The following is a 13,133-nucleotide window of genomic DNA, read 5'->3' as shown; positions in this document are numbered from 1 at the left end:
CAGTACAAATGCACAATAACTTATGCGGATTTTCCCCACAAATGTGATTAGTGGTGACTTAACAATTGTGATCTTGCCATACATGAAGAATCCATTACAGTGCATTATATAAGCAGGGCAGTATGAGATACGGTATAGTGCCAGAACAATGAACATTAGGAGTAGCCTAAGGGATTGAGCAGTGGTCTAAGAACCAGGAAAGCCCAGTTCAAATCCCACTATGGCTTTTTGTGACTTGGGCCAGCCACTTAACCCTCAGGTACAAACTTAGATTGTGAGCTCTTGGGGGCAGGGACATACCCTATTATATAGCTAAACGTAACTTGCCTTGAGCTACTACTGAAAAAGGTGTGAGCAAAATCTAAAAACCTCTTCTACTGAAATCACTTGCACCTAATAGGATGGGTGATTAGTCTTTCAAGACTTCAGACCAAAATTAAGAGCATTACAAGGCTTTCAGACCCCAGAAGAAAGGGACTGTTAGAAGTCATTGTCATTCTCCTTGCTGTTGTGTTTTCTCATGTTCTTGTCTCTTGTTAAATTGATTGTCTACACTTTTGTTTTTTTCATATTTTGTCCTGTGTTTTCTAAATCTTGAAACAAGTTCAGAGTGTGGTGCTGTTTTTATTATTTGTGTTTCCGTCTCACAGGAAACACTGCAATAATTTCTTGAAGTTGTAAATGTGAAAGACAACTGAACATTTTTATAAGATGAATAAAATAGAAACTATTTAAACAGTGTGAGTCTCATTAACTTTAAAGCTGACTGTCATTATTAAACTGTTCTCAGCACACAGGGAAGCACAAATTGCTTTTTTTTTTAAATTATTTATTTATAACCATTTAAATTTTTACAAGCGATAAAACAACTTGCTGGAAATACAGAGAAAGTAATATATAGGAATTATTTCAGTCAGGTAATTCTATTCGCTTCCTTAGACCACAAAAGAGGGAGAGTGAAACAAGACAAGGAGATCAATTAAATAGTAAACAGGAAAAAAAAACATGGTATTAACCTGATTATCCCCAGATATTACTCGTCTAATTCATTATTCCACATTGATCATCTGGTTGGCTTCTTCAAGGCCAATACGGTGTATAGTCAAATCATTTCATTGAAAACATACTTATTATCCAGTTTTTAGTTAGAAATAATACATCTGATTACATTCTCTCTCTTTTAAAAACCAGAAGTTATTTAACAATACATATACTTAAGTCTCTAATTCAGATCCCACTGATTAAAGTAATCCCAGTTTTCACAGGCTTCACTCCTTTTAAAGTAATAATTTGAGGAAATATTTCTGAGGAAAACTTTAGGAGTCATACCAGGAACTCAAATTGTTTAATTTATGGGACAGTGTCCTTATACAATTTTTCCCTAAAAGGAAAGGAATAACGCCTTACATACAAATTTTATCCCAAAACATCTTAGAAACAAAAAAGGTACAATTACCCAGGGGGTTAGAAAAGAAGGAATGACCCAAGCACCACAGTAAGCAGCAGGGAATAAAAATAAAAGCTGGCAAACAGCAGAAAAGAGATTAAAGAGAGCAGAGGAGTGGCCTAGTGGTTAGGGTGGTGGACTTTGGTCCTGGGGAACTGAGGAACTGAGTTCGATTCCCACTTCAGGCACAGGCAGCTCCTTGTGACTCTGGGCAAGTCACTTAACCCTCCATTGCCCCATGTAAGCTGCATTGAGCCTGCCATGAGTGGGAAAGCATGGGGTACAAATGTAACAAAAATAAAATAGATACTATTGGAGATTCTACATGGAATGTTGCTATTCCACTAGCAACATTCCATGTAGAAGTCAGCCTTTGCAGATCACCAATGTGGCCGTGCAGGCTTCTGTTTCTGTGAGTCTGACGTCCTGCACGTCAGACTCATAGAAGCAGAAGCCGTACGTACAGCACGTCAGACTCAGAAGCAGAAGCCTGCACGGCCACATTGGTGATCTGCAAAGGCTGACTTCTACATGGAATGTTGCTAGTGGAATAGCAACATTCCATGTAGAATCTCAAATAGTAGCAACAGTGGAGGAGTGGCCTAGTGGTTAGGGTGGTGGACTTTGGTCCCGGGGAACTGAGTTCGATTCCCACTTCAGGCACAGGCAGCTCCTTGTGACTCTGGGCAAGTCACTTAACCCTCCATTGCCCCACGTAAGCCGCATTGAGCCTGCCATGAGTGGGAAAGCACAGGGTACAAATGTAACAAAAATAAAATAGATACTATTGGAGATTCTACATGGAATGTTGCTAGTGGAATAGCAACATTCCATGTAGAAGGCAGCGCAGGCTTCTGTTTCTGCGAGTCTGACGTCCTGCACGTATGTGCAGGACGTCAGACTCGCAGAAGCCGTACGTACAGGATGTCAGACTCACAGAAGCAGAAGCCTGCGCTGCCTTCTACATGGAATGTTGCTATTCCACTAGCAACATTCCATGTAGAATCTCCAATAGTAGCAACAGTGGAGGAGTGGCCTAGTGGATAGGGTGGTGGACTTTGGTTCTGGGGAACTGAGGAACTGAGTTGGATTCCCACTTCAGGCACAGGCAGCTCCTTGTGACTCTGGGCAAAGTCACTTAACCCTCCATTGCCCCATGTAAGCCACATTGAGCCTATCATGAGTGGGAAAGCACAGGTACAAATGTAATAAAAAAAAAAAAAAGAGCAGACAAGTGCTTCTGATAAAGGTAGTATGAAATGAAAATAAAACTTGAGCCTCCTGATTTCACTCTTCTGTCCTCTATCTCCTGATGTAGATTACGAGTTTGAAAGAAAAGCCATAGGTTCTGGATGGGATCAGTTTGTGTGGAAAGGAAGTTTCGGCCTGTTAAGGGCTTCACAATTTCCTTCTCCACTTTAGGAAGGTGTTGGCTGGCACTTTAGGGTGGGGAGCTCCTGATACTGGTGTGTTCAAAGCCTGCTCTCCTGCAGCCTGTACCTTTTATTATCCTCCCCATGCCTCAGTGTCCTCAGGCATTGCTGAATAATCATAAGGCCAGCATCCTTCTTTTCCCCTGCTGAGCTTGTCTTGCATAGCAGACACCAGAGCTTGATGGCTGCAGGGGCGTAGCCAGACAACAAATTTTAGGTGGGCCTAGGCAAGAAGTGGGTGGGCACCAAGTGTTCTCCCCCCTCCTAACCACCACCCAAAAAAATATTTCAGCTGGCGGGAAAATGGTTCTTTCCACCTTGGCAGTATGCAGCAGGCATGCGCTGAAAAAAGGAGCGTGTGCAGGTGCCGGTGTCATGGAGAGTAACGCTTTTGTTACCATCAGGGAGAAGTCTACAGCTGGCTGACCTTGAGATCCCCACCAGCTACCACTAAACGTGTGGTACTGTTGGGCGGGCCTGAGCACTAAATGGGTGGGCCCAGGCCCACCTGTGGCTATGCCACTGGATGGCTGTTCTGTCCATCCTAGAAGTTCCTGTATTTAGGTTAACATAGGCAGCCGAGACCCCTCGGGCCCACCATTTATTGCTTTTACCACCATAACCCAATAAAGACTTCACACATAGTATTTGTTGACGTGGCACAACTTGGCCGCAGCTTTATTTTAAATACAAAACATATCTTAACCCTGGGCATACCCAAGCCGCTTCAGCCTCTGGCTCAATAACCCCCAAGCCCAGTCCGCTGCCCTAGCAAGACTGGCTAATCTTGAACAGAGCTCCCCACCGCACAGCAAGGGGGCCGTACCGTAACCGCAGCTGCCAGCTGCCTAGCTCATACCCTCCGGCTTGGGTACCCCGCCAAAGCTGCAACAATTTGTACGTGCGTACGTCATGCTTATACTGGGGAGGGTGGGGCTGGGTGCAGTCTGCTTGCCCTGGACGCTGGAAAGAGGTCGTCTCTGCCCTCTTCGGGGGCTTTTAACCCCTTCTTGTAGCCCCTCCTGTTACCAGCGTGGAGCCTCTGGCGACAGGGTCCAGCCCCTTCCCTTGCCCCGCTCGCTCCTGGCCTCGGGTGCTTGTCCGTCGGGGCATGGCGCCATGTTATTTTCGGCTCCCTGCACCCACGGGGCACTGCGCCTCGCTTTTCTGAAGTGCAGTATTAGAACTACAAAGCTAATTAGGGTCATGCTTGGATGAAAAGCACTAAAGTAACTGCAAACAATTTCCATTTGTAAGATTTCATAGCCAGATTGTTTTTAATTGCTCCCTCCCTCCTTTTTCTTTATACCTTTCCCTTCTAGCCTACTGGTTCTGTGTCCGAAAAGAGAGGTGAGCCAGTCCTAGCTTTACCCTATACTAGCTATGGATTTTTAAGTTCCAGCTGTACAAGGAACGGCAGGGCTATAAGTCCATAAACACAATGGGGTTCAGACTTGGACCATCTCACCCAGACCTTTAAAATCACAGAGCTTATAATACTGCCAGGGCTCCCTAAACTCTGTGGGTTACGCCAGCCATCATATCCAACTGTGATATCCTGCATGCCCCCCCCCCCCCCCCCCCACCCCGGGCAAATAACACAGTAGCCTCACCATGGGCCGGGGCCCCGCCTTCCAGTTCATTATTCAGTCCAACTGATGCGGAGAGAGTGAGTCATGTTCTCCAGTGCTGATGTCAACAGTGCCCCAAGCTGGGCACCCACTGAACCACATCCCTTCCTCTTCTCCTAACAGTAAACATGCCACAGACAAGGCCCACCATCAGAGCAAAGTTAAAAAAAACTGCCACTTTTATGCTGAAATTACAATGCAAATAGCTTCTGGATCTTTGAACAGTTAATCAGAAAATCAAATGTAAGGAGCTCCTCGGTGCACGGGGAGGACATGGTAAGTGTTAGGCTTAATAAAACCTTCTGTGGATACTGAGAAGTAAAACCAGCCAGGCAAAAGTAAAAGTTATATGGTATTACAGCTCTCTTAACAACTGTGTTCTGAAGAACGTTTTATCAGAGTCAGTGTTTTCATTTCACTGAGCTCAATATTCAAAAGGTTTTAGCTGGGCCTAGAGAGTCTCCTGCCTGGTTAAACCCCACTGAAGGGCAGATGATCAAAAGTCCTGCACTGTTCCAAACCGCTCTAAAATAGAGCTGGAAAGGGCCTGGAGAGTCTCCTGCCTGGTTAAACCCCACTGACAGGCAGATGATCAAAAGCCCCGCGCTGTTCCAAACCGCTCTAAAATAGCGCTGGAACAGCGCGGGCGCTATTAGACCAATGATCAGAGATAATGCACGCAAATTAAAGCAGCGCAATTATCTCTGCTCATGGGGTAGAAGTGAGGGAGAATTGTGCCTGAGCATGCGCTCAGCACAATCCTCCCGCACTTGTTTGACAGGTCTGTCCTGGAGACCAATGAAAAGAGAAGGACGCCCATCTTTAAATGGGAAGATGGATGTCCTCAACTGCCCTGTTGCAGGGATGGCCAAATTTCAAGGGGATGTTGGAGGTATAGCGAAGGGGCAGTTGAGGACGTCCAAAATTGGATGTTTCTTTGAGAAAGACGTCTTTCTCATAGACACATCCAATTTTGGACGTCCTCAACTGCCCCGTCACAGAAATGTCCAAATTTTGGACGTCCTCAACTGCTCTCGCTGGCAGGTTTGCTGTAGGGGGGAATGGGGGCCTGCCAGCATGCAAATGCATGCTGGACAGGACTCATCATTCCTCCCCAATGATCTGCAAACCCTAACGCCAGCTCGGAGCTGGTCTAGGGTTTGTCACGGCCAGTGACCCAATCTTTGGCGCGCTGGATGCTGATCATTGGGGATGAATGCGTTAAGCATTGATTCGCATGCATTTGCAGGCTACTTGCATTAAGAGCGATGATTAGCATGCATTTGCATGCTGCTTGTGCTAAGAGCCCTCGAGCGCATTGTTTCACACGCTCGAGGGCTCTGATCATGGGGCGTTAGCAAACGCCAGCGCTAGTATGGGGCTAACAGTCTCTAGCGCCGGCGTTTGCTTTTGATCATCTGCCTGTGAGCTGGCTATCTGGCAATCTTTAGGGGTTCTTAAGCAATTAGTGCTGCCGATATTACCCATAACTGCCTAGGCACTGTCCAGTTAGTGCTGGAGGTGAAATTTAACCAGTTAGCAGTGATAATCAGTCCACTAACCAGCTCAGTAAGCTGATAAAAGTTAGGACGGCAAAAAGGCTGTCCTAATTAGGTCTGCTGAACAAACTGGGCACCTTCCTATCGGCTGGTGCCCAGTTAACTTCCATGTAACTACGCATACCCAGATAGTCAATGCTGAAGCCTGGACATGGCCTGGCATTGAATATCCAAGGTTAACCTAGTAACATAGTAAATGTCGGCAGATAAAGTCCTACACGGCCCATCCAGCCTGCCCAATGAGGTGACCAGAGTTGAATCTGGCACTCTGCACATAGAAAAAGGAAGGCAGATAAAGACCACATGGCATCCATGCCATCTACTCTCCCTTTCGCTGTCTTACAGATCCTCTGTATTTGTCCCAAGCTTTCTTGAATTCAGATACAGTTTTTGCGTCCACCACCTCCCCCTGGAGGTTGTTCCGGGAATTCACCACCCTTTCCATGAAGAAGTATTTCCTGAGGTTATTTCTGAATCTGTCCCCTTTCACCTTCAGCCTATGCCCTCTCACTCTAGAGCTTCCATTCAATTAAAAGAGACTCTCCTCCTGTGCATTCATGCCATGTAGGCATTTAAATGTCTCTGTCATATCTCCCCTCTCCCACCTTTCTTCCAAAGTATTGAGATCTTTAAGTCTGTCCTCATATGCTTTTTGACAAAGACCACTGACCATTTTAGAAGCCAAACCTCTGGACTGACTCCATCCTGCTTATATCTTTTTGAAGGTGCGGTCTCCAGAACTGTACATAATATTCTAAATGAGGTCTCAGGGTCTCACAGAGGGCATCACCTCCTTTTTCTACTGGCCATTCCTCTCCCTATGGAGCAGAGGAGTAGCCTAATGGTTAGTGCAGTGGACTTTGATCCTGGGGAACTGAGTTCAATTCCCACTGCAGCTCCTTGTGACTCTGGGCAAGTCACTTAACCCTCCATTGCCCCTGGTACAAAATTAGTACCTGAATATATGTAAACCGCTTTGAATGTAGTTGCAAAGACCTCAGAAAGGCAGTATATCATCCCATTTCCCTTTCCCTATTTGAGATTCTACATGGAATGTTGCTACTATTGAGATTCTGTTGCTACTATTTGAAGATTCTACATGGAATGTTGCTAGTGGAGGAGTAGCCTATTGGTTAGTGCAGCAGACTCTGATTCTGGGGAACTGGGTTAGATTCACATTGCAGCTCCTTGTGACTCTGGGCAAGTCACTTAACCCTCCATTGCCCCTGGTCAGTGGCGTTCCTAGGGGGGCAGACACCCGGGGCGGCGCCCCCCCCCCCCCGATGCAGCGCGGACCCCCCCCCCCCCCGGTGAAAGACCCCCCCGAGCCCCCCAGGTGCATGCCGCTGGGGGGGGGGGGTGCTGCAGCGCACGCCTGCTGCAAGTTTACTAACTTTGCTCGTTCGCTGCAGCTCCCTCTGCCCCGGAACAGGAAGTAACCTGTTCCGGGGCAGAGGGAGCTGCAGCGAATGAGAGAAGTTAGCAAACTCTTGCAGCAGGCGCGTGCCACGGCACCCCCCAGCGGCGTGCACCCGGGCCGGACCGCCCCACCCCCCCTTGGTACGCCACTGCCCCTGGTACAAAATAAGTACCTGAATATATGTAAACCGCTTTGAATGTAGTTGCAAAAACCACAGAAAGGCAGTATATCAAGTCCCATTTCCCTTTCCCTATGCACTCAAGCATCCTTCTAGCTTTCACCGTCACCTCCTAAAAGACATGGGGGGGTGGGCTTCCGCTAGACCACCAGTGCATTTTGCACCTAGGCAGGAGAGGGAGAGGTTACTGCTAGACACTAGATATATGTTTGGGGGGGGGGAGAAAGAAATGAGTTGGATTGGGGGTAAGGGGCTGATGCATACTGCAGCAATTTTCCTATCAGTGCCTGAGCCAATCACCACTCAGGCACTGACAGGAAAGTTGGCACTTTCTGCTGAGCAGCAGATTACTGCTGTGATTTTAAGGTTTCAATCTATTTATTCAATGTACAATATATAAAACATGAGCAAGAACAAAAAGCACATAATACCATGCAGAGAGCTTGCGTTCTTATAGCTCCTCACAAGAATATCAGCACTGTGCAAATACAGAAACAGATTGAGTCCCCCTCCCCCAAATGAAGCACCAAACCAAGCTACCCACCAACCTCCCTTCCCCAGTACCAGTCAGCCTCATTAACAATAGTACCAAAGTAGGGTTAAATGGTCAGTATTCTCAATGGAGAAGGGTAGTTAGTAGGGTTCTCCAGGGGTCTGTGCTGGGACCGCTGCTTTTTAACATATTCATAAATGACCTAGAGATGGGAGTATCTAGTGAGGTAATTAAATTTACTGATGACACAAAGTTATTCAAAGTCGTTACATCGCGGGAGGATTGTGAAAAATTACAAGAGGACCTTACGAGACTGGGCGTCTAAGTGGCAGATGACGTTTAATGTGAGCAAGTGCAAAGTGATGCATGTGGGAAAGAGGAACCCGAATTATAGCTACATCATGCAAGGTTCCACGTTAGGAGTCACGGACCAAGAAAGGGATCTAGGTGTCGTCGTTGATGATACGTTGAAACCTTCTGCTCAGTGTGCTGCTGCGGCTAAGAAAGCAAATAGAATGTTAGGTATTATTAGGAAAGGAATGGAAAACAAAAATGAGGATGTTATAATGCCTTTGTATCGCTCCATGGTGTGACCGCACCTCGACTATTGAATTCAATTCTGGTCACCACATCTCAAAAAAGATAGTGGAATTAGAAAAGGTGCAGAGAAGGGCGACGAAAATGATAAAGGGGATGGGACGACTTCCCTGTGAGGAAAGGCTAAAGCGGCTAGGGCTCTTCAGCTTGGAGAAAAGGCGGCTGAGGGGAGATATGATAGAGGTCTATAAAATAATGAGTGGAGTTGAACGGGTAGATGTGAAGCGTCTGTTTACGCTTTCCAAAAATACTAGGACTAGGGGGCATGCGATGAAGCTACAATGTAGTAAATTTAAAATGAATCGGAGAAAATATTTCTTCACTCAACGTGTAATTAAACTCTGGAATTCGTTGCCAGAGAATGTGGTAAAGGCAGTTAGCTTAGCGGAGTTTAAAAAAGGTTTGGACGGCTTCCTAAAGGAAAAGTCCATAGAACAATATTAAATGGACTTGGGGAAAATCCACTATTTCTGGGGTAAGCAGTATAAAATGTTTTGTACTTTTTTGGGATCTTGCCAGGTATTTGTGACCTGGATTGGCCACTGTTGGAAACAGGATGCTGGGCTTGATGGACCTTTGGTCTTTCCCAGTATGACAATACTTATGTACTTATGGGTAGCGCAGGAGCCTGGTGCTACTTCCAAAGTTGGCGTGCGCAGTTTCCCCGCGGTATAAAATAATTTTCTATTTTCTACCGTGGGGTGGGGGCGTTCCTGGTGGTAATCGGCAGTGTGGCCACATTGCTGCGTGATGTCCAATTACCGCATTAGTATTGCATGAGCCCTTACTGCCTACTACAAAGGTGGAGGTAAGAGCTCAGGCAGTAAATAGCAGCTCGCTAATTTTAATATTAGCACCTGACATGATCATAACCACCTTGAAGAGCTGAACACAAGACCCCTGAAGACGCTAGTTTTTAGCGAAACATGATCATGTCGGGTCCTGGTTCTTTGGTGTATCGACTACCTATTGCATAATAATTTTATGTGGAACATTTACACATAACAACTAACAGTTGACTGTATCTGTGATTTGGAGTTTTTGGAGTCCTTACTCTCACGGGTTGAAGATAGCTGTTTATTTACAACCAAGACTCTATCTATTAAAAGAGATTTGGCTTGAGTTTGCATTACTCCTATTGAAAATCTACGACAAGACCATCCGACATTTGAGACCGATTTTTAGTATCAAGGATCATTTAAGCCTCCTGAGGCAGGCCTGTGGCCGAAACACAGTACTGTGTCGAGTCTGTGAATAAAGTGGTACTTCAAACATCAGTATCCCGTTTCCCTGGAGTCATTGGTCCACTTCCCACTCCTCTTTATTTGCTGTGTTTTCATGGGAGTTTGTGTTCATCCACCTTGGTGGATTACCTTCTCCTTGAAAGGACTCAAATGTCATGCATTATCAATTTGCAGTATTGAGTAGTTTTGTAACTACGTTTTAAGGTGATACTCTTAAGCACTGCTTTATTTTCAGATGTAAGTCTTGTTATGCTGGTATTAGGATGAAAATTGTGAAACGTATGTGTGAATGTGAGAGAATGTTAGTGGTTTAAGACTTGTATGACTATGAGTTAACAAGAGAAGAATAAGAGGATTAAATTTATATGTATTATTAATAATATAAAGATATTTTTGCATTTCTAACGGTTGTTATTTTGTGGACGTTTACTTAAACACGACCAATTATTGAGTGTAAACCTTAATTTATATTGTGGATGCATATTCATTATGGATACCATGAAAACCTGACTGGGCCAGGTGCGTCCCAAGCACTGGGTTGAGAAGCGCTACTCTAAAATGTCAGTGTGTAGAAGCCAACTTTCCCTGGGTCCATTGCCTTGCTGTGTATGATCTCTCTCCTGGCCTTACAATATACAAGCAAGGCGCCGTGCCCCCCGGGTGCACGGAGCCGCCACTAACATGCTGCCGTGCCTCAACGGGCATGCGCGCGAAAGTCAGCGGGAGGAGCGAGGCGCGGTGGGCAAGTTCCCGCCTCGCAGATGCTGCCCGCTGGGAAGGGTTGGGTTGGGAAAAGGGGATTTAAAACCCCTGGGTGGAGCCCGTACGTCCTCTTCTGACGTCCGGGCATCAGCTTGCACCCAGCCCCCCCCCCCCCTCCCATGTCGATTTGTACCTGTTTATATTTGTCGCAGCTTTGGCGGGGTACCCAAGCCTGATGGTGTAAGCTAGGCAGCTGGGATAGCTGCGCTTACGGTTGAGCGCCCTTGCTGTACGGCGGGGAGCTCTGTTTACGATTGGTCAGTCTTGCTATGACGGCGGACCGGGTTGGCTACTAAGCCGGAAGACGATTGGCTTGGGTCTACCCAGGGTTATGATGTATGGTGTTGTTTGGATTTAAAATAAAGCTGCGGCCAAGCTGTGCCATATTAAGAAAATACCATGTGTCCCGTTTGTTAATATGCAATATCACGAATACCATTAGGACCGAGGGGTCTCGGCTGCCTATGTTATACAGAGCAGTCACATTACAGTCAGTGCTTTGCAAACTGTAAGTGCAGAGGCCACGTTGAAGATTAGCACATTCTTGTAATGACCAGCTTCAGCTCATTCTCTCTCTGTACTCTGTAATTTGATTGTACGGTTATCACTGTCATTCTGTAAATTCTCCTTCTCTCTTGTGTGTGTTCTTTTTAATCTTAACTGCTAAAGGGGTGATCTTAGAAGCCTTGCGCAGCAATTCTCGTGTAAATTACTCCTACAGATTGCCCATACATGTAAATGTTGATTTACACATAAAATTGCAAAGATTCATAGGAGAGATGTTCTGAGAATCAGTGGCGTACCAAGGGGGGGCGGTCCGCCCCGGGTGCATGCCGCTGGGGTGGTGCCGCGCGCCTGTGGGCTCTTCGTTTTCATGCTCCCTCTGCCCCGGAACAGGTTACTTCCTGTTCCGGGGCAGAGGGAGCATGAAAACGAAGAGCCGGCAGGCGCGTGGCACCCCCCCCCCCCCAGCGGCGTGCACCCGGGGGGGGGGGGGGGTTGCCGTTGGATCAGGGGTTTTTTCGCCGGGGGGGGGCATCGCGCTGTTCTGGGGGGGTACTGCACCTGGGGGGCGGGGGCGCATCGGCGATCCGCCCCGGGTGTCAGCCCCCGTAGGAACGCCACTGCTGAGAATCAGGGGCGTAGCTACGGGTGGGCCTGGGTGGGCCCAGGCCCACCCAATTTCAGCTCAGGCCCACCCAGCTGATCTCGCCAGACTTGCAGCCGCGGTGAACTGGCGGGCGGCGGCACTAAAAGCATAAAGCAGCGAAGCTCTTCGAGTCCGTCCTTCGCTTTCCGTTTCCTGCCCTCTCAGCGTCCCGCCCGCCCGAAAGGAAATGACATCAAAGGAAGGCGGGACGCTGAGAGGGCAGGAAACGGAAAGCGAAGGACGGACTCGAAGAGCTTCGCTGCTTTATGCTTTTAGTACCGCCGCCCGCCAGTTCGCCGCTGCAACTCCAGAAGGAAGCCATTTTTTAAAAATCTGTTTCTACTCCCCTGCGCAGCCGTCGCCATTCACTTAAAGCACAGCAAGCAAACCAGTGAGCTGCTGTGCTGTCTGCATCCACGTTGTCTTCTTTATTCAGCAGAGGGTGGTGAGCAGAGGGAAGGATGGGACTGGGAGGGGTAGTGAGCTGAGGGAATGCGCAGAAGATGGATGGGACTGGGAGGGGTGGTAAGTACAGAGTATGGGGAATGGGGGACTAATGAAGTGGATGAAAGATGGGGGAGGAATTTAGGAGATTGGGTAAGGGAGAGACAGAGGGGGGAATGGGAGTGCTGGAGAGGGAATGAGAGGGAGGTGGTCAAAGGGGAGAAAGGAGCATCGATGGACATGGATGGGAGGACAAGGACCAGGGAGAGAGGAGAAATTGCTGGACATGGAGGGGAGGGCAGGGGAGAGAGGAGAATTGCTGGATATGACTGGATAGATGAATGGAGGGCAGGGGAATTGCTGGACATGGGTGGATAGAGGGGAGGGCAGGGGAGAGGAGAGTTGTTGGACATAGGTGGATGGAGGGGAGGGTAGAAGAGAGTTGCTGGACATGGATGGAAGGAAGGGCAGTGGAGAGAGGATGGTTGCTGGACATGGGTGGATGGAGGGGAGGGTAGAAGAGAGTTGCTGGACATGGATGGAAGGAAGGGCAGTGGAGAGAGGATGGTTGCTGGACATGGGTGGATGGAGGGGAGGGCAGGGAGAGAATTGTTGGACATGGATGGAGGGAAAGGAAGGGAAGACAGGAAGGAGATGCACATGGATGGAGGGGAGAAAGAAGAAGAAATTCTGGACATGGATGGAGGGGAGGGAAGACAGAGGAAGGAGATGCACATGGATGGAGGGAAAGGGAGAGAGAAGAAATGCTGACATG

This window comes from Microcaecilia unicolor, chromosome 5 (assembly GCF_901765095.1).
Source record: "Microcaecilia unicolor chromosome 5, aMicUni1.1, whole genome shotgun sequence".
NCBI lineage: Eukaryota > Metazoa > Chordata > Amphibia > Gymnophiona > Siphonopidae > Microcaecilia > Microcaecilia unicolor.
This window is presented reverse-complemented; position numbering follows the sequence as displayed.